We start from the raw sequence: 26,019 nt of genomic DNA on the forward strand, positions 1-26,019 counted from the left end.
GCTGTGGGTGCTGAGTAATTGACGTATTTCCATGAGTTAGATTTAGCCCCCTCAATTGCTGCTGTGTCTGCACCTTGCTTTCACTGCCGAGTTCCAGGAAGCCGAGAAAAACTATGGATATGGCGTTAAATTTAATAGTGAGTTGAAATATAGCGCCAATTGAGCAATGAGCAAATGTCAATAGGCAACCCATCTCAACCGAAGAGGGTAACGCGCAGGCAGCCTAACACGCTCAAGTTAAATACAGAAGTTGGTGGGTTGGAGCCGGCTTCCTGATGCACTCACATTTTGCCGCTTTTAACTTCACACCCAAACCCATGCACTCCTCCAGGTTAATATTCTCCTGTCAGGGTATTACCCATTTATTTAAATACTTATGGTTACCAACAGCAGAAACTGGGGCCGTGAAATTCAGCAACTTAGCAGCGACTGTTCAGGCTGGTTTTGACAAAAAAATGGCGGCTGTCTCACTTAACCCAACTTCCGGTGCGTCCTGCGGCGGCTGCTATTTTGGGCAGGTCGGCAGCACGGCCGTTGCCTATGTTCGCTAGAAAAATGGTAATGAGGCAGGTTGTGACGTCAATCAGCGTGCAGCGCTGATTTGATGCTCGACCTGCTATTTTGGATGTCGCCGTTCGAATGGACATCGCTGTTCAAATGCGCATTCAGCTGCACGATGGACCCCCCACCAGCGCTACGTAAAGGGGCACATGCAACTTTGAGGTAAGTTTTGATTTTTGATTTTGTACTGGTTCCTGTACAGTTTATTTGAGTAAGACTTGGTGTAAGACATTTATAAAGTTGTTAAAGTATGCAGGGAGTGCAACTGGGCGTTTGCAACGATTTGGCTCTTAAAGGAAGGCCTCTGAGAACACCACTTGCTCCCAGTCCTGGAGGCTCTAGTTGCAGTCCCCCTTGGGCTGCAGCATGACATGGAGATGAAGCAGAGGCAGCAAAGGGGACAAGCTGCTCACAGATGGAGGAGGAGAAGGAAGAGGAGGAAGCGGAAGGAAGGAGGCAACCCAGACAGCCCTTTTCTGGCTGGGATATCCGGGATTGAATCATCCACCTGCTGTACCAGTGACCACAACCCCATTCCCCTTTCAACATTAGTCCCACACCTTCTCTCTCACAATGTTCTCTTGGCCACAATGCTGAAATTAAAGTCACCACAAAGCAAATTTTCCAATCCAGTTTTATCCATATATGTATCCAATATTACATCAAAAAATCAACTAATCACCGTTGGGCATTCCCTTAGTGATTGTCTTTCCTGTGCCTTTGCCTATCTTGGTTATCCTACACAGTGCTACCCCAGTGCCTGCAGCATGGCTGGTGGAAGGCTGCTGACTTTCAATGGCCTTGCAGGAAGACCTCAAGGAGCTGGTGGCTGGGAGTGCGAAACATAGAAACATAGAAGATAGGAGCAGGAGTAGGCCATTCGGCCCTTCGAGCCTGCTCCGCCATTCAATGAGATCATGGCTGATCATCCAAATTCAGTACCCTGTCCCTGCCTTCTCCCCATATCCCTTGATCCCTTTAGCCTTAAGAAGAAATCCAACTCTTTCTTGAATATATTTAATGAACTGGCCTCCACCGCCCTCTGTAGCAGAGAATTCCACAGGTTCACCACTCTCTGAGTGAAGAAATTCCTCCACATTTCAGTCCTAAATGGCTTACCCCTTATCCTTAGACTATGACCCCTGGTTCTGGACTCCCCGGCCATCAGGAACATCCTTCCTGCATCTAGTCTGTCCAGGCCTGACAGAATTTTATAGGTTTCGATGAGATCCCCTATCAATCTTCTAAACTCCAGTGAGTACAAGCCCAATCGACACAATCTCTCCTCATACATCATTCCTGCCATCCCAGGTATCAGCCTGGTGAATCTTCACTGCACTCCCTCCATGGCAAGAACGTCCTTCCTCAGGTAAGTCGACCAAAACTGCACACAATACTCAAGGTGTGGTCTCACCAAGGCCCTGTACAACTTAAAATTTTTTTAAAAATTCATTGAGGGGATGTGGGCGTCGCTGGCTAGGCCTGCATTTAGTGCCCATCCCTAATTGCCCTTGAGAAGATGGTGGTGAGCCGCCTTCTTGAACCGCTGCAGTCCATATGGTGTAGGTACACCCACAATGCTGTTAGGAAGGGAGTTCCAGGATTTTGGCCCAGCGACAGTGAAGGAACGGCGATACAGGCCCAAGTCAGGATGGTGTGTGGCTTGGAGGGGAACTTGTAGGTGGTGATGTTCCCATGCGTCTGCTGCCCTTGTCCTTCTAAGTGGTAGAGGTCGCGGGTTTGGAAGGTGCTGTTGAAGGAGCTTTGGCGAGTTGCTGCAATGCATCTTGTAGATGGTACACACTGCAGCCACAGTGTGCCAATGGTGGAGGGAGTGAATGTTGAAGGTGGTGGATGGAGTGCCAATCAAGCGGGCTGCTTTATCCTGAATGGTGTCGAGCTTCTTGAGTGTTGTTGGAGCTGCACTCATCCAGGCAAGTGGAGAGTATTCCATCACACTCCTGACTTGTGCCTTGTAGATGGTGGAAAGGCTTTGGGGAGTCAGGAGGTGAGACACTCGCCGCAGAATTCCCAACCTCTGGCCTGCTCTTGTTGCCACAGTATTTATATGGCTGGTCCAGTTCAGTTTCTGATCAATGGTAACCCCCAGGATGTTGATAGTGGGGGTTTCAGCGATTGTAATGCCATTGAATGTCAAGGGGAGATGGTTAGAGTCTCGCTTGTTGGAGATGGGCATTGCCTGGCACTTGTCTGGTGCGAATGTTACTTGCCACTTGTCAGCCCAAGTCTGAATGTTGTCCAGGTCTTGCTGCATATGGACACGGACTGCGTCAGTATCTGATGAGTCTCGAATGGTGCTGAACAGTGTGCAATCATCTGACCTTATGATGGAGGGAAGGTCATTGATGAAACAGCTGAAGATGGTTGGGCCTAAGACACTGCCCTGAGGAACTCCTGCAGTGATGTCATGTGATTGAGATGAATGACCTCCAACAACCACAGCCAACTTCCTTTGTGCTAGGTATGATTCCAACCACTGTAGCAAGACATCCTTGTTCCTGTACTCAAACCCTCTTGCTACAAAGGCCAACATACCATTTGCCTTCTTAACTGCCTGCTGCACCTACATGCTTAACTTCAGCGACTGGTGCACAAGAAAACCCAGGTCTCTTTGCACTTCCCCTTCTCCCAATCTATTGCCATTCAAATAATAATCTGCCTTCCTGTTTTTGCCACCAAAGTGGATAACCTCACATTTATCCACATTATAGTGCATTTGCCATGTTTCTGCCCAATCACCCAACCTGTCCAAATCGTACTGGAGTTTCACGACATCCTCCTCACAGCTTACCCTGCCACCCAGCTTTGTGTCGTCTGCAAATTTGGAGATATTACATCCAATTCCCTCGTCCAGATCATTAATATATATCGTGAACAGCTGGGGTCCTAGGACCGAGCCTTGCGGTACCCCACTAGTCACTGCCTGCCACTCGGAAAACGACCCGTTTATTCCAACTCTTTGCTTTTTGTCCGCCAACCAGTTCTCTATCCAAATCAATACCTTGCCCCCAATCCCATGTGCCTTAATTTTGCACGCTAATCTCTTATGTGGGACCTTATCAAAAGCCTTCTGAAAGTCCAAATACACTACATCCACTGGTTCTCCCTTATCTATTTTACCAGTTACATCCTCAAAAAATTCCAGTAGATTAGTTAAGCATGATTTACCTTTTGTAAATCCATGTTGACTTTGTCCGATCCTGTCACTGCTTTCCAAGTGCTCTGCTATTACATCTTTTATAATAGACTGTAGCATTTTCCCCACTACCGATGTCAGGCTTACCGGTCTATAATTCCCCGCTTTTTCTCTACCACCTTTTTTGAATAGTGGGGTAACATTAGCTACTCTCCAATCCATGGGTACTGTTCCAGAGTCTATCGAGTTCTGGAAGATGACCAGCAATGCATCTACTATTTCTAGGGCCACTTCCTTAAGTACCCTGGGATGTAGATTATCAGGCACTGGGGATTTATCGGCCTTCTGTCCCATCAATTTTCCTAACACCATTTCCCTACAGATACTGATTTCTTTCAGTTCCACCCTTTCATCAGACCCTATGTTCCCCGGCATCTCTGGGAGGTTATTTGTGTCCTCCTTTGTGAAGACAGAATCAAAGTATGAATTTAGTTGGCCTGCTATTTCTCTGTTTCCCATTATAAATTCCCCTGATTCTGACTGCAAGGGACCTACGCTTGACTTCACCAATCTTTTTCCCTTCACATATCTATAAAAGCTTTTATAGTCAGCTTTTATGTTCCCTACTAGCTTACTCTCATATTCTATTTTCCCTTTCTTAATTAGTCCCTTTGTTCTCCTTTTTTGAATCCTAAACTGCTCCCAATCCTCAGGATTATTGCTTTTTCTGGCCAATTTATATGTCCTCCCCTTGGATCTTATGCTATCCCTGATTTCCCTTGTTAGCCACGGTTGAGTCACCTTTTTTGTTTTATTTTTATGCCAAACTGGGATGAACAAATTCTGTAGCTCATCCATTCGGTCTTTGAATGTTTGCCATTGCCTATCCACCGTCAACCCTTTGAGTGCCATTCCCCAATCAATCCTACCCAACTCGCTCCTCAGGCCATCGTAGTTTCCTTTATTTAAATTGAGGACCCTAGTCTCTGAGTCAACTACTTCATTCTCCATCTTAATGAAGAATTCGATCATATTATGATCGCTCCGACCCAAGGGGCCTCGTACAACAAGATTGCTAATTAATCCTTTCTCGTTACATAATACCCAGTCTAAGATGGCCTGACCTCTGGTTGGTTCCTCGACATATTGGTCCAGGAAACCATCCCGTAAACACTCCAGGAATTCCTCCTCCACAGTATTGTTACTAATTTGGTTGGCCCAATCTATATGTAGATTAAAGTCACCCATGATGACTGCTGTGCCCTTATTGCATGCTTCTTTAATTTTCCTTTAAATGCCATCCCCAACCTCCGCCTTACTGTTTGGAGGTCTATATACCACTCCCGCTAATGTTTTTTCCCCTTAGTATTTCTCAATTCTACCCATACAGATTCCACATCATCAGAGCTAATATCCTTCATTACAATTGTATTAATCCCTTCTTTAACCAGTAATGCTACCCCACCTCCCTTTCCTTTTTGCCTATCTTTCCTGAATATCGAATACCCCTGGATGTTGAGTTCCCAGTCTTGGCCATCCTTGAGCCACGTTTCCGTAATCCCAACCAAATCATATTCGTTTACCTCTATTTGCGCAGCCAATTCGTCCACCTTATTACAAATGCTCCTCGCATTAAGACACAAAGCCTTCAGGCTTGTTTTTTTAACCCACTTAGACCTATTAGAATTCTTATTTACTGTGGCCACGTTTGATTTAAACCATTGATTTCTCTGATTGCCACTTTTGTTTTTCTCCTTCCTATCTTTTGCTTTTATCCCTGTTTCCCTTTCCTCTGTCTCCCTGCTCAGGTTCCCAACCCCCTGCCATTTTAGTTTAAACCCCCCTGAACAGTGCTAGCAAACCTCCCCGCAAGGATATTTGTCCCGCTCTGGTTCAGGTGCAACCCGTCCGACTTGTACAAGTCCCACCTTCCCCAGAAGTAGGCCCAGTGATCCAGGAAACTAAAGCCCTCCCTCCTGCACCAACTCTTTAGCCATGCATTCATCTGCTCTATCCTCCTATTCCTATATTCACTAGCACGTGGCACCGGGAGTAATCCAGAGATTACAACCTTTGAGGTCCTGCTCTTTAATCTGCTACCTAGCTCCCTAAATTCTTGCTGCAGGACCTCATCCCTCTTCCTACCCATGTCATTGGTCACAATGTGAACCACGACCTCTGACTGTTCACCCTCCCCCTTCAGAATACCCTGCAGCCGTTCAGTGACATCCTTGACCCTGGCACCAGGGAGGCAACAAACCATCCTGGAGTCATGTCTACAGCCAGAGAAACGCCTATCTGTTCCCCTTACGATAGAATCCCCTACCACTATTGCTCTCCCACTCTTTTTCCTCCCTTCCTGAGCAGCAGAAGCACCCCTGGTGCCAGGAAGTTGGCTGCTGCTGCCTTCCCCTGGTAAGTCATCCCCCTCAACAGTATCCAAATCGGTATACCTGTTTGAAAGGGGGATGGCCACAGGGATCCCCTGCACTACCTGCCTGCCTCTACTGCTCTGCCTGATGGTCACCCATTTCCCTTCTGCCTGTGCAGCCCTAACCTATGGTGTGAAATCGAGTGATGGGGTTTCTTCTTCTTCTGCTTCGCTCTCCTCTCCCTCTTCTTGGTCAACCATTAGTTGGGCAGGCTGCATTTCTTGGGTGTGTGAAATGAGGAAGGCACAAGGGTGCAGTTGTGGTGAGGGGAGGGGGGAAAGCAAGAGGTGCATACTAACAACATGTGCAGCTTGTACATCAGAAGATACTGTGGGGTGAGGGGGAAGTGGGACGTGAGAAGGAGGGTATATGATGAGGATACGGACATCTTGTATTCTTTCAGCCCCGCCGCTGGCGATGGGCTCAGCCACAGCTCTGCCAAGAATAGCCAGCACCATCTCCTCCAAGGGGATGAGGTGATGCAGGTGAGCCTGTCCCCCACTGGTTAAGGTCTTCTGGTGCCGGTTATGTGCCACCTTTTCCTGCTAGAGAAAGGGAAGTGTATCAGTGAGTGCGGTGTAATGTGTTTGGGTGATGTGGCTGTCATGGTTGAAAAACTGACAGTGTGTTCAAGCTGTGAGATGTGGATGTGAGGCTTGTAACAGTGGCAAGTGTGTGAGGATGAGGTGAAGCTAGGAACGTGAGGTGTGCCTCATATTTGGTAGAGATTGTTGGTAGGTGAGTGATGGGGGGGTTGCGCATTGTGCAGTCTGTGAGGCTAGTGGTGCAGTTGGTAGGAGATGGCTTTTGAAGATGCATACAATGACCTTGACCACTTGTCTGAGATCATTAAACTTCATTGGGCACTGAAGCCACATCCTGGGGGGCTGACACTGCTGGCAGTGACTGCCTCGGCAATCTGGTCCCACATCCTTCTGGCAGTGTTTCTGGAGGGCCTCCTAGTCCCCTGTGGGTAGAGGACCTCTCTTCAAGTGTTGACCCCCTGCACAAATGCCTTGAGCGCTGCGGCCGAGACTCTGGTGCCCTTTCCCTGGCCTGTTGAGCCATTTTGGTTTGAGCTGAACCAGTTTTAACATTTTTGATCACCAGAACGCAGCTCACCTTTAAGAGCTGCAGACTGCCTATAAGAGGCGCAGGCTAGCTTTAAGTAAAGCTAGCCTCGTGTGAACATCACAAACTTCAGCCCCCTGCTGAGTGCACAGCCTGTCAGCAGCTCATTCAGCGCTGGGCTGTGCACTGCAATCATGCAAAGTAGCAGGTAGCACAAATTTTATGTGCTGCCTGAACTCCTTTCAACAGGCTTGGGCAGATTGCGCATCGCGATCCCCGCGCCTGTTTTTGAGCTTAATCGAATTTCTTCCCCCTGGGTGTTTTATGGCTGAAAATCAATTCCTGCTGCTGTCTATATTCATTCAGCCTAGGGTAGAACAGTTGAGTTTTCAAGTCGTGAAATGATAGTGCGCTCACTATCCAGCTAAATATCAGCGTTCTCTAGGTTTATCAATTCCCCTCAATATTTTTGAGTAGAGAATATCTGGAGTGCAACTCCTCATTTGAACTCCAATTGTCTGAAAATGATAAAACTGGGTCTGACCTGGCACAAGGTATAGGCTCGTCTGTGCTGACAGCTCAGAACATGGCCAAATGTTCTTAAAGGAATCAATCCCCCCCCACCCCCACAATTTGATTGGCTCTTAGCGAATGAAATGCTTGCCCAGTAAGCTTGCCCTATGGCACACGGAAATATAATATTTGGTTATAAACCAGGACTGCAGTTTGTCATTAAAGGGAAAGTTGTTGTGACAATAAAGTTGATTCATTATTTTCAATGGTAAGGTGGAAACGAGAATCTAACCACCTCCCCTTGACATTCAACAGTATTACCATCACTGAATCCCCCACCATCAACATCCTGGGGGTCACCATTGACAAGAAACTAAACTGGACCAGCCACATAAATACTGTGGCAACAAGAGCAGGTCAGAGGCTAGGTATTATGCAGCGAGTGACTCCCCAAAGCCTTTCCACCATCTACAAGGCACAAGTCAGGAGTGTGATGGAATACTCTCCACTTGCCTGGATGAGTGCAGCTCCAACAACACTCAAGAAGCTCGACTCCATCCAGGACAAAGCAGCCTGCTTGATTGGCACCCCATCCACCACCTTAAACATTCACTCCCTCCACCACCAGTGTACTGTGGCTGCAGTGTGTACCACCTACAAGATGCACTGCAGCAACTCGCCAAGGCTTCTTCGGCAGCACCTCCCAAACCCGCAACCTCTTCCACCTAGAAGGACAAGGACAGCAGGCGCATGGGAACACCACCACCTCCAAGTTCCCCTCCAAGTCACACACCATCCTGACTTAGAAGTATATTGTCGATCCTTCATCGTCGCTGGGTCAAAATCCTGGAATTCCCTCCCTAACAGCACTGTGGGAGTATCTTCACCACACAGACTGCAGCAGTTCAAGATGGCGGCTCACCACCACCTTCTCAAGGGCAATTAGTGATGGGCAATAAATGCTGGCCTTGACAGCGACGCCCACATCCCATAAATGAATAAAAGAAAAGGTCAGTAGCGCTTCCTTTGACATTGAAGTGTTGGAGTTGCTGCTGCAGGTGCAAATACATGGTGGGAGGTCCCTCATACCTTGCTCCAAATAAGGAACAAGTTTGCTGGTGTCAGAATGAAGGAGCAGGTATCTGTACTCCTCAACTCACATTTTTTTGTGAGGCCTGTTAACCATGACATGTGCATAAACTGGGAAATACTGAATCCGCCGTTAAGTATCATTTGAAGCATTGTACATAGTCCTTTGCACACATTTTTTCTTTATTCCGATGCTGCATGGCACACTTTTCTTGAAGTTGGAAAGGCAGTAGAAGAATATCAAGCAAATGTTGAGGTGTCTAAGCCAAGGTTTCATTTGCTGTTCAGGGATTTCTCAGTGGGAACATCAGCCACAGATGCAAAGGATAACCCTGTTCTACCAAGAGTCATCCACTTAGTGTTTTTTCTCCTTTAAATAATGCAGGCAATGTGGACTGCCTTCAGTGATGGCCTCGTGGCTGCTTCCTGGATAATGAGCACTGATGTACATTTCTGAGGTCAGATATCACCTGAGCATTAATTGAGCACAAACCATTGCTGTTTGCGTGATCAAGGCAGCTGAGTGGACCGGGGGGCTGTAGTTCATGAATCATTGAATATCCATGACTAGTGCCGCAAGGCTATTGCGAAAGTGAATAAGGTGTTAAGATATATAGTTTGGACAATTAAATATAAAGCTAGAAGTAAATCCTTTACTTGTACAAGGCCAATTTCTTCTGTGACTATGCCAGAATGTCAGCATAACCTGGGCGAGCAGGAAAGGAAAATTTGCAGGGCAGCTGTTCTGATGGCTCTTCTTCACTTCATGTTACTTCCAGGATTTTCGTCACTTCTGGTATTTTCCACCAGAAGTGACATAAGCCATATAATGCATACGCCCAGACATAGGCATATATATTATAATAAAATGCAAATGACAGGAATATGTCAAACAACGTATTTCCATAATTTGCATCTTAGCAATGCTAAGTGCAAGGAATGCCAGTGTGTTCTTGGAATCCAGCACTGGCATAGGTTGTGGCGAGACAAGGTACTAAAAGTTAAAGAGCCACTTTGCCTATCGATCACAGAAACATCATATTAGCCAAATTAGTGGCAAATTGAAACATTTTTCATATCTTCAGCTGGCATCGCTGGCCATGATGCATTGCAGTAAGGCATGGCATCGATTTCCCTTCTTCCCTCCCACCTGAGGTAGGTGACCTCACAATGGAGTAAAGAGTCCCAGCACCCACCCCATTTATGATAGAGAGTCCGACTCTCGGAAACTGGCCAGGGTCACAGTGGGGGTGCAGTCATGGAGTGGACAGGAGTCCAGCCCCACTGATGATCCGCCGCCATTGCAGCAAAGGAGAGCGTCCCAGCTGTACCATTCGTAACTTGGCTTGAATGACTGATGCAAACATTATGTGGTACATGCAGTTAAATATAGCCAAGTTTATAAGAGAGCCCTGGTGCGCACGATGATGTCAAGAAAATTCTAACCTCTGGTGAAGAACCTGCGTAGGTACAAGAAAATGTTTGTCATCTGCTATGTGAACCCTCTCACCTCTGGCCTCCAACTGCTCTTTCTCCATTCCAACCTTTTTTCTTTTTCTATGTACTACTATAATCAGTGCTTCTCTGAACTTTCCTCTTTTGTTCCTTCTTCTAAACTCTAAATACACTGTCCTTTATGCTCTTCCTTCTTCCTGCATCCTCATTGTGTTGAAATCAAAACTGTTCTCATTGTCCTCTAATTCATTCTTTCCAAGGGCCTCTAAAGTTTAGAACTCTTTACCTCCCTCATATTTTCTTCCTCCTGCAATCCACAGGGTTTAGAATCATCTAACCATTATTAATTAATCTCATCTTTCCTACACTTTTCAATGTTCTACATATGGGCCTCGGCCTTTCATCTAGAATTCACAATTTGAAAATAATTGCTTGATTTTTCAAATAAATAATAAAACCATCTTTTCTATTTCTGTCATTATTTTTTATGATGGTTTAAAAGGTGATTAAGGATGAAATAATTCTTGTAAAGCACTTTTCTATATCAATCTATTGTGATATAACACATCTTATAAAGTGCTTCGGATATACCACAACAGCATGCATTATACATGTGGATGTGTCACAAACAAAAGTAGCAACAGCTCTGAAAACTGAGCTGTTTGTTAGCTTTAATCTAATGCAGGTTAAGAATCATAGCATACTTTTACACATTCCCCCGTGTAACTACAGCAAGGAATAAAAGCTGTAACACCTGGATGTTAAAACATGCGGAGCACAGTCAGATCATAAAATTTTGCTTATTTTTGTTGTTGATTTCTAATCACTTTGCCACAGTGCTACCATTGTCCATGTGAGTCAGTACACTCCACACCAAAAGAAAGAAAGACTTGCATTTATATAGCGCCTTTCACGACCACCGGATGTCTCAAAGCGCTTTACAGCCAATGAAGTACTTTTGAGGTGGAGTCACTGTTGTAATGTGGGAAACGCAGCAGCCAATTTGCACACAGCAAGCTCCCACAAACATCAATGTGAAAATGATCAGATAATCTGTTTTGGTTATGTTGGGTGAGGGAGAAATATTGGCCAGGACACCGGGGATAACTCCCCTACTCTTCTTCGAAATAGTGCCATGGGATCTTTTACGTCCACCTGAGAGAGCAGGTGGGGCCTCAATGAAATTGGCCTCTGCTTGTTTTCCAGTTAAACAAGGCTATCTTAAGGCAGCATCAATTATCTTAATTATTCCATTAATAGCAGATTACAACAGTATTCAACTAAACATTTATCCAAACAATCACTTTCGCCAATTTGGGAGAAGGATCCAGGTATAAGCAGCACTGTCCTTTTTTTGCGGATGATGCAGAAACACAGTTAATGTGAGGTTCACCAGTTCTGCGATAATAAATCTGATTAAGTGTGCTTCTCACTATCACTGAGGTACATTTTGTGATTCCATGTATGTCAGTCAAATATGTTACAGTTATTTCTTGTACTACAAGATGGATATACCTAATGTGCTTAACAATCAATCAGATACAGTCTAAGTAGTAACATATTCCACATCACTCAACTGTATTAATGTTGGAAATAAAAGCATTGCTGATAACTGTATATGTTTTATAGAAAGCGTGACATTAAGCTGTATCTCTTTCAATTTTGTTTGGTTTGTTGCACAGTATTTTTACTTCATTTGAATCAAGTAGCAGAAACTCAAAATGCCATCTGGAAATCTATCAATGTAAGTGTTAAAAATGCAACATATTGTTTTAATATTATAATGCATCAATTTCCCACTTGGTCATTTCCAAAATGATGCTGTAAGCCTCCTTTATAAACCAGCATCCCCTCAAACAACACAAGTTATTGATCTGTTCCCGAGGTCACCTCATGCAGACGAATATTCAAAGGTGGGTATCAGCAAAAGTGTCATGGTTAAAAATTCTGGTCATTTCAGCATTTTGCTTTTTGTTCAAAACTTCTGATGCATGACAAAAATATACTTTGCAATGTAAGATTCTATCAAGGTTGAAAGAGTGAAAGAGAAAATGATGCAAATCGGAGGGTAAGTAACAGCAGGCTTGAGTTCCAAAAGTGTGAATCGACAATGGGTCAAACAACAAAAGAAAACTAGAAATGGGAAATTCGGATAAACATGTGGAACAGACTAGCAGCAAGGTACAGACTGTCCCCTTGATATCAGCTTGCTTCTTGAGACACTGGATCCTGTTTCACTTTTTCTGCATTTTCTGGTTCCATTCCCCCACCATCTAAGCTATTTTGAAATGTGTTTTTAAATGTGTTTAATTTATTATAATTCTTCCTATTGTCTCATGTTAATATCATTTCAGCCATTTAGCCATTTCCTGTTTTCCTTTTATGCACTTTACAGGTCGTTCTGCTGCCTCTCTCTTTTGTGTTTGTGTGTTTTCCCTCCCCCCCTTTGTTCTATTCATTTTTAAACGCTGTTCATCTATAGTTTTGTTCCAGTTCTGATGAAGGGTTACACATGAAATTCCTGTTCTCTGCACAGATGCAGTCTGAGCTACTATGTGGTCGTAGTATTTCCTGTTTTATTAGATTCAGAAATGCATATGGTAATATTGTGGGAAGTTGGATGGGTAGGCTACATGAATCAATGGGCAACTCCTGCCTAGACTTAACTATATTGCTAAGTTCATGGAAAGATGGAAAAACTGAAAGATGTAAGGAATTCCACAGTTTTAAGGCTCTGGGAAAGAATGAGTTACAGTAGGACACTGCAATGAGTTTTGATTTCAAAATACTGAAGACATAAGAGGATGAAGAATTTGAAGACTGGGAGGATCAAGGGAGCAAAGTTCAAAAGAGCAGAGGCAACAGCAGTATCAATAAAATAGAGCAGGACAAGAAAGGATGCAACGAAATGAGAAGGTTGAGGTCAGAGAAGGATTATCTAACAGGTTACAAGCTTGCTTTTAGTAGCCTGTCCTGGAGCGCAAGCCTCTTCCACTAAGTAGGAAAACCCAAAACAAACAGACAAAATGTTGAATTTAGAACGATGCTTACAATACAATTTACACTAAAATTGTAGAATTGTTGTGAAGCAATTTTGCTTCTTATGTCTAAAGTGTAAATCCAGAGTTGGGGCCCTAGCAGATCGTGAAGTGAGATTTTCTCCTCCAGGAAATGCAAAACCACTTATCACCTATTGTTGTGTTAATGTTTCAAACTATGCATCTGAGTATTTTCAGAAATTGTCACATCGTTGAATGAATATACATGAGGGAGAAGGGAATACAGAGTTATGGGAGCAGGGTGGAAAGAGGTAATTAAGTAGGAGGAGGCACATGTTGAGTATAAGTACCAGCGTAGACCAGTTGGGCCGAACGGCCTGTTGCTGTAGTTTCTATGTAATTCTATGAATAAATAAATAAATAGTGTGTAATTCCAGTGTACGATGAAAGAACAATTCTGTGGATTACTACCACAGACCACTTCAAAGTTTGCAGATCAGTTTTTATGACCACCCAATGCCTACTTATTTCACATAGCAGATATACAGGCCCACATCCCAATTGTTGCATAATGTTCAAATGTTAAATACAATTAGCACCACATGATTGTGTTGACATTGCCCAATAAATATTGCCACACAAGGTCACATGCTTGTTAATGCATGAGAAGGTCTGCACGTTGTTGGCACAGTCTCTACAGTTACTGTGTATGAGAGCTACAAGCTACAATAGCGAAAGAGACACCAGCAAGGTGCAACTACAGGCCATTTTAGGTGAGAGCAGGAGGTCATTTAATCTGTGCTGCACGTGAATGTTTGCTGAAAAATATATGTTCGATGTACATGGAATCCAGAGACACCACTATTTGTATGTTCCTCAAAATTATTTCAACCAGTGAGTATAATCAAAGATTTTATTCCCTTCAAATATCTATGATTAATTTATTCTTCTTCTACTTTCACTGTCTTCCTAAAACAGTATGTCTGATATGCATATGACCTGAAACAATTATAAGTATACCTAATATATAAGTAAATATTCAAAAGAAAACGTACTGGAAGCAGGCTCTAAAAATTTGAGAGTTTATTTTATATATAACTTTCAGAGGCCTTTGTTGGGCAGTTAGCCAGACCCATCACATTATCTCTTGTCTCACCACAAGAGTCATTTCAACTAATAGAATTTTGCCCCCATGTTTGTCGTTGCCATGGTAATGGAATATTATCAGGCATGTCATGTACACAGATCAGTAGCAGCAGTGCTGCTGCAGACACACAACAGCTATCAGCCTTTGACCACAAACAGGAATGTGCTCTGTCAAAAAGGAAGTTGACTGTCTTAGAGAAGCCCTGGCACCCATAGTGCTGGCCATTTTGTTTCCCCCCTATAGTCTGCATGGCACCATTATCATAATAATAAACTAGGATGATCGTGGGCTCTTTCACTGTTAGCCAAACAAAAAATTGTCAATGAAGCTATTAGAGCTTTGAGGAAAGCTAAAGGGTGAAATGTCAAAGAGCGCTGCCTAGGTTTAAATCCGTGACTGTTCAACCTGAAAGTGACACCTAGTCCACCAGATAAAATCTCATTCTTCCTGCGAACAAATCTGACTGTGTTGACTGACACCAAAGTCAAAGTCAATTCAAAGTTCTGAAAGGTGGTGGTGCATGTGGAGATTGTGCCCTTTGTAATACCACTTCCGAAAATAATTTAAAACAATAGCACAAAAGGAGTACACACACACACAAAAAGTGCACTTTGACAATACTGTGTACCGAGTACCGATAACTGTGGGAATCTCTTCTGAAACATGCAACAATGGAATATGGCTGGCAGTTAGTAATAGCAGTGAGGTATAGTTCCTTTTGGTAAATGGCATCAAGCATGGGATCATGTGACATGAATGACATCACATCCATGTTTGAGTTTGACAGTCAGTATAATGCATGAATGGTGCTGAGAAAAAGATACTGTCTGGCACTTGTCGAAGTGGAGCTATTTCCTCAAAGCATTGTCTCTTATCCAATGGGGGAACATTAATATTGAAAATAATTAAAATATTATTTTTATATATATTTCATTTGATTCAGGGTCACGAGACAGAAACAGACAGCAAAAGACTGCATGCAAAATGCAGAACTGAATTTGTTTCAGTTTGTTGCGGTACACCAGGTTTAAGCACAAATGAATGTTTAAACAAAAAACTAACTGAATTACTTGAAATCATTTCACCATGTGCAACAGACTTAACAGAATCCAAGTAACCTTGTTATGACCTTTAATTTGCAGGAAAGGCTTGATAATGCAAGCAATTAGGCTTAGTCATCACGGCAAACACCTTGTCCACGGATATGACCTTCTTCTGATTGTAGCTGTGTCTCCTTGCTGATAAAATGTGGGCCATTTTACTGCCAGTATTTTAAATGTCAATGGCATGCCTACTCTGTCATGCAAAACAGACATCAAAAATATAGTAAGCAAACTCAAATGTTGTAAGGCCCAATTTTAACTCGAGGCTTAAGTGCAATGTGCAGGGCAGAGGTGAGCGGCAAACGTCCAGCCTCCTCATAGCATTTAAATGAGGAAATTTGTACTCCCACCTAAAACTGTGGGAATCGCTACCTGGCAGGTGGGAAGGAGTGGGATTTCGAGCAGTCACGAGGCTGTTGCCGGGGACTCGGTGGAGCAGTCCCCAGTATAAAGTAAGTAGTCAGGGGAGGGATCCTGAGGCGATCGCGGGCGGGACGTGGGGCAGGGAGGCCCAGGGCAGGGAAGGCCTAAGGTTTTCGTGTCTCCTAATCCTGAACCACTCCTGGTTTCCTAGCCCACAAGCAAACCTAAAAAATTCAAAATAATGACATTTGTCGACCTCCTCTCACTGTGCTCTTGCTTTTGCTGGCTGCTCTGGCACTGAGGCCCATGCCTGTCTGCAATAGGTGCCTCCGATGCTGGCAGCTAAAATGGCAGCGGGTACGAATGTGTTGAGGATGCAGCAGAGAGCGCCCATCTGTCATTTTAACCAGCTGCCCGGCCCGTTTCCACGAGCAAGCAGGGTTAAAATCGGCCTTCTAGTCTTTCCTGACTTGCAGCTTTGCCTTTTCTGATACTTATGAATGATGGTGCATAATTTAGTGTTGATATATTTATATTTTACTTAAAAGCTTAAAACACAAGACAACTCTCATAGAGTTGTATAATTTTGCGATTATATTAAAGAAACATTGTATATATTTATATATGAAAATAAATTCTATATAGATTCTGTGTTAGATGATAAAAGCTGAAAGTGCTGGACGAATCCTGAAAATAGAGCAATGACACAGAATGGAATGCATTTTAATTGTAACATAAAGAAGTAACAATCCTGAGAAACAAATATCTAGGGCTAGATTTTCAGTTGCTTGCACCAGCAGTTAGCGTCTTAAGAGAAGTGATTTTCGGGCGCTATGCGTGTAGCACCCGGGCGCAGCGCAATTTGCGCCCCGCCCCAAATTAAGTTGCCCGTTAGCGCCGGCGCAAAGTTTAGCGGCCGCCCGGATGCGTGCGCAGAAAATGACGTCACATCCTCGTGCAACGCCCTTTGGCCGCCCCGAATCCAAACTTCAGTCGGACCGCCCCATTGTGCGGCTGGCGTCCAGAGCGTTTGTAAAATGGAACGCAACACACCCTGGGGAGCGCAAATTAAAGGGCACTCCTCCTGCACTATAAAAGGCAGTCTGCATGTGTTGTGTGGAAGGATCCGGTGTGTTGTGCACGGTGTATTTATGTTTCCGGCCACCACCACCACCACCACCACCACCACCACCACCTCCTCCTCCTCCTCCTCCTCCTCCTCCTCCTCCTCCTCCTCCTCCTGTTTTCCCCCCCAGACTCTGCCTTTGAAAAAAACACATGCACCCTTCCCCTTTAAGAGCTCACTGGCACCAGAGTGTCTGCCGTGCGCTGCGCCCGAGCTCGGGTGTTGCGCTCTGCACCGCCGGCTTAGCGCCTAAAGATAGTAGTGGAACGCCTCTTTTAGCGCTCCACCAACCTCTTAGGGTGAAGCCACTGAATTTCCAGCAACGGGGCGCTACTTTGGGGCGGGCGCTAACTTCGGGCGGGCGCTAAGGTTAGCACCCCAAAACTGTCTATACTGAAAATCTAGCCCCTAATCTTTAGGATTTCATTCATTACCATTACCTGTATCTGACTGTGACACAGCTATATAAATTAATGTCTAAATATAATATTTACATGGATAAACGTCTGTTTCCTAACACAATGAAAAATCGTTTCCTTTTATATAGAAAACACGATAACTTCAGGAATTTAAATTAATTTCTGCCCCCACCCTCCCGGTGTTTCTCACCACTGCCATCAGTCGTCACCACAAAACCCGATTAAATGGATCTAATGGGAAGCGAGGCTTATTCATAATTATCATTATCTCTCCTCCTTGCCTTTTAGATCTGAGCTATTAGATTGTTTAAAAAAAATTGAATGCCATATATTTCCAACAGAAATTAAGCCATTCTTATTTTGGAATCATATTTAGGTGTGATCGATATCTAAACTTAAGATTATGTTAACTGCTGGACTCAAATTAAAACACCCTAATCAAAAATAATGGACAGCAAGCCAAAGAAGGAGATTTCAGGAAGGGTGACCAAAAGCTTGGTCAAAGAGATGGGTTTTAATGAGGGTCTTAAAGGAAGAGAGGGAGGTGGAGAGGTGGAGGGGTTTGGGGAGGGAATTCCAGAGAGTGGGACCTGGGTGGTTGCAGGCACGGCTGTCAGTGGGAAGGGATATGGGTAGGAATAGGAGTGAGGGTGTGGTAGGTAGGGGATTGGGTTGTGCAAAGGTGATAGAGTAGGAAATGGAATAAGAGAAAGGAATGGGAGGAAGCGTGAGTGATTGGGGGAGTGGATAGGAAAGGAGCCAGTGATGGCCATATTTAACGAGTAACTCTCAACCTAAATGCAGCTTGCAGCCGTTGCTGGTTCTTCTCCCCACCTTGCCAAATCATACCACCCACCACCTCCCACCCAAAAGAAAAGAGATAAAGACAGTGGGAGAGGCAAAAAGAAGACTTAAGGTGAGAGAAGCAGCAATGAAGAAAGACAAAAGCAGGAGAGGAGAGACAAAGGGAATCAGCAACACAAGTACAGCAGGCCACAGAAAGAGATTGACCATATTTTCTGATTGACCACATATATACACATATACAATTAAACAGTAGGGGGAGCTTTAACTGTAGGTTTGCAGGATAAACGGCCACAATGTGAGTTTTAGTGTTCTGATTCTCCATTATAGTCGTGTTTGTGGGAGTTGATATATTTGCTGGAAGATGTGTGTGTGTTTGTTGCAAACTTATATTGAACGTTTTTGCACATTAGATGCAGGATTTTTTTTGTTTAAAGCACTGTCTAAAGAGATGAAAAGTAAAAATACAAGTCTAGTACGTGTAACATGAGGATACAATTTAAGAAATAATGTGAATATTATTAAGTATGTCTGTACACACAAAACCACACCACTTTCCCAAACACATGTGCACATGTACCACCACTTATTCACATGGATACAACTCACCAACCACACATATGTAGAAATACCCACACACCTTCCAACTGTGCACACACACAAACACAAACATATCCCTGGACAATGTCACTCAGTGCAAATGACTGATGCTGATATCTAGGCCTAGAATTTCAGTATAGCCAGTTTTGGGGTGCTAACCTTAGCGCCCGCCCGAAGTTAGCGCCCGCCCGTCAGTTGCGCCCCGTTGCCGGAAATTCAGTGGCTTCGCCCTAAGAGGTTGTTGGAGCGCTAAAAGAGGCATTCCACTACTATCTTTAGGCGCTAAGCCGGCGGTCCAGAGGGATAGCGCCCAGGCGGGGCGCAGCGCGGGTGCGGTCATTTTTTGATTGACAGCAGACCCCGTGGCGCCGACCAGCTCTTAAAGGGGGAAGGGACGAATTGGTCTGCTGCCACGCCCTGCACACTGCAGCCTTGCAAAGAGGCCTCAACACTGCTGCTCAGCCCCAGGGAGTCATGGCAACGCCAGAGAAGGCCCGTGAGCGTGCCCTGCGCTTCTCAGAGGGTGATCTGGAAATAATGGTCACAGCTCTGGAGCAGAGGCGCAGGATCTTGTTCCCAGAGAGTGGGAGGAATCCGACCCACCACGATTACACCAGAGCCTGGAAGCAGATCGCCCACAGGGTGACGTTCACCGGCGATGCCCCCAGGACCCACAAACAATGTCGTAAAAAATACAACGACCTGACCAGGATTGTCAGGGTGAGTACCCTTTCCAGTCTCCTCCTCATTCTTGCATGTACACCTGACATGATGGGCAAAGGGAGCTCAAAGTCCTAATGGCCAGCCCTCAGCCAGCAGCATTGGGACAGGCATGAGCATCAATTGGCCATTCTGCACTCTACACTCTGGCCAAGCTATTCCACCATGGGAGGCATTGCACAGGACATCAGGGCTACACGCTGGCCAAGTTATTCCACCATGGGAGGCAGTGCACAGGACATCAGGGCTACACTCTGGCCAAGCTATTCCACCATGGGAGGCAGTGCACACTACATCAGGGCTACACTGCGCACTTACAGCCCGTCCTTTCTCTTGCAGGCTAAAGTTGCCTATAATCGCCAGGCCCGTGCCAGGGCCAGGGGAGGACGCGCCAAGCTGCAGAAGCTCACTCAGCTGGAGGAGCGCGTGTGTGTGCTCATGGGAGCCCGGCTGATCGTCCCCACAGCGTGCGGAGTAGCCGAGCCTCCACTGCCCGGCAATGGTAAGGACCTCGCCTTTTGGCCCTCTCGCGTCGCACTTGCGCATCCGAGCTACCTCCTTTGCCACTGTCCCACCAATGCGCTGAATGCCACCAGTCCTAACTCCCTCGCTGACGCCGTCTCCTCACTCTGAAGCTACTCTTGTGCATTCCTGCTTTCAGCTGGTGATGACCAGGACCCTGAAGCTGCCAGTGACAGCCCCTCCGAGCAGGAGGAGGAGGAGGAGGAGGAGCAACAGCAAGCTGGACCATCGGGGGAACACTCAGGTCCCGCAGGAGAGGACGAAATGCTTGACACGTCCTCACTGGACGAGTGCCTGGACGAGATGTCGCAGGGGAATGCAGCTTCTGGGACCAGTGGCGTCCAGCCACCCAGGAGCCGTGCGCGTGGCCCGCGGCCTTCCCCCCAAAGGGGGGAAGGATCAGAGGGGAGTGCTGTTGATCGGCACACTCGCCGCCACCAACGTGGCAAGGTTCCCCTACTTCGGTCCCCTCCTCCCCAGCGGGAGAGTCGCGAATCCAGTCCGGACACCTTCACCTCGGAGGAGGCGCGGAAGCTGGATAAGATGGCCGAGGATTCGGACCGACGCCACACGGAGCTCATGAGCGTGGTGGGGCGCATGCCTGAGGCCATCGAGTCGCTGGCGACCAGTGTGCGCAAGTTCGGGCATCAACTTCCGCGAGTGGCCGCATGCTGGCTGATGCCGTCAAGACCCTGGCGGGTGTGATGCGGGCGCACACCAGGACAACAGGGGCACTCACTGCTGCCACACACGCTGTCTCAGGCAGGCATCGCCAGGGCAGCCGCCGCGCTGGAGCATCCCAGCGAGCCGCCCCTCGGCTGATTGTTGCGGATCCTGCAGTGCGGGCCCGGCCGAGTGCCAGCGCGCCACAGCACCAGCCAGCGCATCCCAGATGCCAGCTGGCCCACATTGCGCCATCCGTCGCCGCCATTCCCCCACTGGGGCGTCAAGGGCAAGCGGCTGGAGCTGATGTTGGCCAGGCTCAGGTGCGCCACTCAGCAGACGGCCCCTCGAGGCCCAAAGGCCGTGTAGGCCGCCCCCCAGCGGCATGTGGCAGAAGGACATCTGAGCCTCAGGCGCCTTCCCCCAGCCTCGCAGCAGCCACTGGGCAGAGCTTGCGAAGGAGCAGCAGGCCGGGCAGGGGAGGCAAAAGGCTGGGCAAGGTCTCGCCCTCGTGGGCCACTCAGTAGAGGGTGTGGCCAGCTTTCATTTTATATGGCGGTGGCCACCTTTCTTTTGCCCATGGTTGTTTGGTTCGTGGGCTTATTTTTTGCGTTAGGCCGAGGTTGAGGCCCGGGTTGTTCAAATGTGGAGTGACTCCTCCCCAGTTTGTGGGAGTGAGGCGTTTGTTGGGCTTTTTGTGGGGCCCGATGATTGTTTTTGGGGATTCATGTGGGAAGGGGTTTTCATTTTTGTGTAATAAATAGTTATCTTTATTCATGCAGTCTCCATGGTTGTTCTTCTTACTGTTTGTTGGCTTCGCCGGCTGAGGGCTTGCGGCGCGGCTGCATTCATCTTCCCTCATGGCCCCAAGGCATTCCCTGACAGGGGGCTTAGAAGTACCGTGTAATAAGGTGGCGTCGCGCGGCCCTTAGGCCTGGTCGCTCCCTCCTGGGAACCACCTCCTCCTCCTCCTCCTCCTCCTCCTCCTCCTCCTGTTTTCCCCCCCAGACTCTGCCTTTGAAAAAAACACATGCACCCTTCCCCTTTAAGAGCTCACTGGCACCAGAGTGTCTGCCGTGCGCTGCACCCGAGCTCGGGTGTTGCGCTCTGCACCGCCGGCTTAGCGCCTAAAGATAGTAGTGGAACGCCTCTTTTAGCGCTCCACCAACCTCTTAGGGCGAAGCCACTGAATTTCCGGCAACGGGGCGCTACTTTGGGGCGGGCGCTAAGGTTAGCGCCCCAAAACTGTCTATACTGAAAATCTAGCCCAGTGTGTATATTATAAAATTCATCATTTATTGTCTAGTACATAATAATTTTTATTACAAAACCATCACAGTTGTGCATAAATTACAATATGTGGGTACAGTTTATAAGTTGTAGGCAGCTGGGAATTACATGAAGAATATTGGATACAGGGGAGTGACAACTAGGCAGCAATCAGGGGCTCACAAAGTAGGAGAGCAAAGATTGAGGGCTAGATTTTCAGTTGCTTGCGCCAGCAGTTAGCGCCTTAAGAGAAGTGATTTTCGGGCGCTATGCGTGTAGCGCCTGGGCGCAGCGCAGTTTGCGCCCCGCCCCAAATTAAGTTGCCCGTTAGCGCCGGCGCAAAGTTTAGCGGCCGCCCGGATGCGCGCGCAGAAAATGACGTCACATCCTCGTGCAATGCCCTTTGGCCGCCCCGAATCCAAACTTCAGTCGGACCGCCCCATTGTGCGCCTGGCGTCCAGAGCGTTTGTAAAATGGAACGCAACACACCCTGGGGAGCGCAAATTAAAGGGCACTCGTACAAAAGGCACTCTGCATGTGTTGTGTGGAAGTAAGCTGTGTGTTGTTCTGAACGGTCTATTTATGTTTCCGGGCACCAATCATTCTTCTTCCTCCTCCTCCTCCTCCTCCTCCTCCTCCTCCTCCTCCTCCTCCTCCTCCTTCCCGTTTCTCCCCAGACTTTGCATTTGAAAAAAATACATGCACCCTTCCCCTTTAAGAGCTCACTGGCACCAGAGTGTCTGCCGTGCGCTGCGCCCGAGCTCGGGTGTTGCGCTCTCCACCGCCGGCTTAGCGCCTAAAGATACTAGTGGAACGCCTCTTTTAGCGCTCCACCAACCTCTTAGGGCGAAGCCACTGAATTTCCGGCAACGGGGCGCTACTTTGGGGCGGGCGATAACTTCGGGCGGGCGCTAAGCTTAGCGCCCCAAAACTGTCTATACTGAAAATCTAGCCCTGAGCATTTTACAGCTACTGTTTGAATCCTCAGGTTACAGCCATGAAATCAACACTGGGACCTACCCTAGTTATTATATGTGTTGTATTAATTTTATTTCAAGAGGAAAATTCTGTTTTTGGTCTGCTTTTATGCTAGCAGTCGCTATCAGAATGGATAATAACTCTTTGTGCTCCATGTCCTTACTGTGTGATAACATCCACACGAGGGGGATTAATGATTGCAATGATTACTGTAAAATTATGATGAAATAATATGCAATTGATCACTGGAAAATTCCACAGTAGTAACGTAACCTAACTGAGAAATGTTCAAGCAGTTTATGCGTGTTGTTCTTTTATCTTTAAGATTCTGTGACTGTCTTATAAAATATATTGCCATTGGAATCTCTCAGCAATCAACTGCATTTTATGTCTGAATAAACTTGCTGTGATTCTGTCACAATCATTAATCCTTTAATATGATTGTCATCACACATCAATAACAGAGAGTACATTAGGTGCTGCTGCAAAATACAGAATTAAAAATTATATATAAAATTGAAATATCTATCATTCATTGTAACATATATCAGAATTTTACAGTAACAATCTAATATCAAGTCTTAACTAATCATAGAAGTTTACAACACAGGAGGCCATTCAGCCCATTGTGTCTATCCTGCTCTTTGCCAGAGCATTCCAGAATGAATCCCATTGTTCTGCTCTCTGCCCATAGCTGATTAATGGAAGCGGCCTGATGTTCATTCCATAAATCAATGGAATGAAAATCTGGAGGTTCTATAATGGGTAGTCGATCCGCTGCGCCAGATTACCACCAAGGTAGTGAAGACAAAAGTCTACCGTTCTGACTCCTGTGTTATTGATATATTCTATTGCTGGGGAAGTTTCTCTGTACAATGCAAGTTATTGATTTTCTTTCCCTTTTAATTTTAATCTTATTTGTTTTGAAGTGTGACCCAGAAATTTGCATACAGACAGGTATGAAGGACAAATGTGCTATGTGTATGTACCATTTTTATATCTGTAATAATATGGATATTATTCTTATTTTTCTCTCTGTATGTTCTAGTGAATGACTTGGCTTAAAGCCCATTAAATTAATTGATTGCTCATTCTGGTATGCAAGGTAAATGATATTACAAGCATTTCTCATAAAATCATATCATAGATTCATTGGCCTAAAAATTCTGGAGCGCTCATTTGGGGATTTACCCTGTGCCTGAATGGTGATGTCTGAGGCGCTCCTAATATTGGGCCTCGGACCTCATTGTCATCGAGCCGCGATGGTGTTACAGCCTCTCGGCGAAGAGTGGAGAGGACTGGTAAGAAATCAGGCTGCCGCTAATGCTGCAGCAGCCCTCATGTAAGTGGGTTGCGGGTCGGATTTGGGATGGGGGCACAAGACAACGTGGGGCTGCGGGTCGGGTCAGAGGTTGGGATCGGGCCGAGAGCCTGGGGTCATGGGGGCTGGGGGAGGGGGATCGGGGAATGGTGCCAGGAGTCACAGGGGCCGTGGGAGGGAGATCGAGGGTTGGGAGAGGAGGCCAAGGGATCCGCGATAAGAGGGCGAGACAAGGGGGTTCATGATTGGCGGTCGGAGCTGGAGGGGGTATGAGTCAGGATCAGGAGTTGGGTGCGGTGGCGGTGGTGGGGGAGCCAGGAGTCGTGATCTAGTCCTTTAATGTGGGATGAGGAGGAGCATTCCTGCTCATATTTACCCCTTAATATTTCTCTGAACTAAATGCTGTCTGACATCTATCTGCCCAACCCACTAACCTGTCTGTGTCCTCATAATGTCACTTCGCAGTCCTCTTCACAGTTAACCGCACTCCCAATTTTTGTGCCATCTGTAAATATATCAAAGTCCAGATCATTTATATTTATTTAAAAGAGAAATTGTCCCAACACTGATCCCTTGGGAGACACCACGGTGTCTAAACAATATGTGAAGCAAGATCACATGATTGCTGGAATGATATTATTACAAGGTTTCCTTTTGCAGTATGACGCAGTGCTACTCAGGACTTTAGCATGCAGTCATGATGAGAGTTGTTTTACAATAAGGTGTTGAGTTAATTATGTCTCATACATAGGTTAGATCTCACAGAAAATACAACATTTTAGAGTTTTATGTACCTCAGATCATATGCTATTAACTTAGCACGAAAGTCCCAAGGGCCAGAGTTTTCCCACTCGCGAGCACGTGAGTTTGGGGGCGTGTCAGCCGTAAAAATCGCGGAAATTGCCAGAGTGTCGGGAACCCACCGTCATCCCGCCGACTTCCGCATTTAACTCGGGCCCGTTTCCCGGCGCACCGCAGACTCCCTCGGCAGAGCTGGGCGACCTCATTGAAGTACGGAAATGCTTGCTGAGAGACCCTTCAGAGGTTTTTTAACAGCAGCTTTTGGCTTTAACTTCAGGAGCATGGGATTCACGCACCTCGGGAACCTCGCCTGTGAAGGGGAGGCGGAAGCTCAGTGGCCATTGTGCGAGTGCATTAATTGAGAGCTGGGAAATACACATAAATACAGGCACCTTACACCTGCTTACTTGGCTAAGGGAAAGGCTCTTGCTGACTCCATTTTGTGCAGAGATTTAGCTGTCAGGAGTTTACAGGTCATTTCTGCAACCTCGGAAGCCACTTTCCCAACATTGCTATGCACGGTGGCATAGTGGTTAGCACTGTTGCCTCACAGCACCAGGGACCCGGGTTCGAATCTGGCCTCGGGTGACTGTCTGTGTGGAGTTTGCACATTCTCCCCGTGTTTGCGTGGGTTTCCTCCGGGTGCTCCAGTTTCCTCCCACAGTCCAAAGATGTGCGGGTTAGGTTGATTGGCTATGATAAATTGACCCTTAGTGTTAGGGGGATTAAATATGTGGGGTTACAGGGATAGAGTGGGATATGTGTTGGTGTAGGGGTTACGGGGATCGGGTGGGACATGTGTCGGTGCAGGCTCGATGGGCCGAAATGGCCTCTATCTGCACTGTGGGGTTTCTGTGATTCTGTGATTATCACAACATTGAGGGATTGGGCTCCTGATCTCCACTT

Source organism: Somniosus microcephalus, chromosome 10 (assembly GCF_052327205.1).
Source record: "Somniosus microcephalus isolate GS21.2 chromosome 10, FLI_Smic_1.0, whole genome shotgun sequence".
NCBI classification, from domain to species: Eukaryota; Metazoa; Chordata; class Chondrichthyes; order Squaliformes; family Somniosidae; genus Somniosus; species Somniosus microcephalus.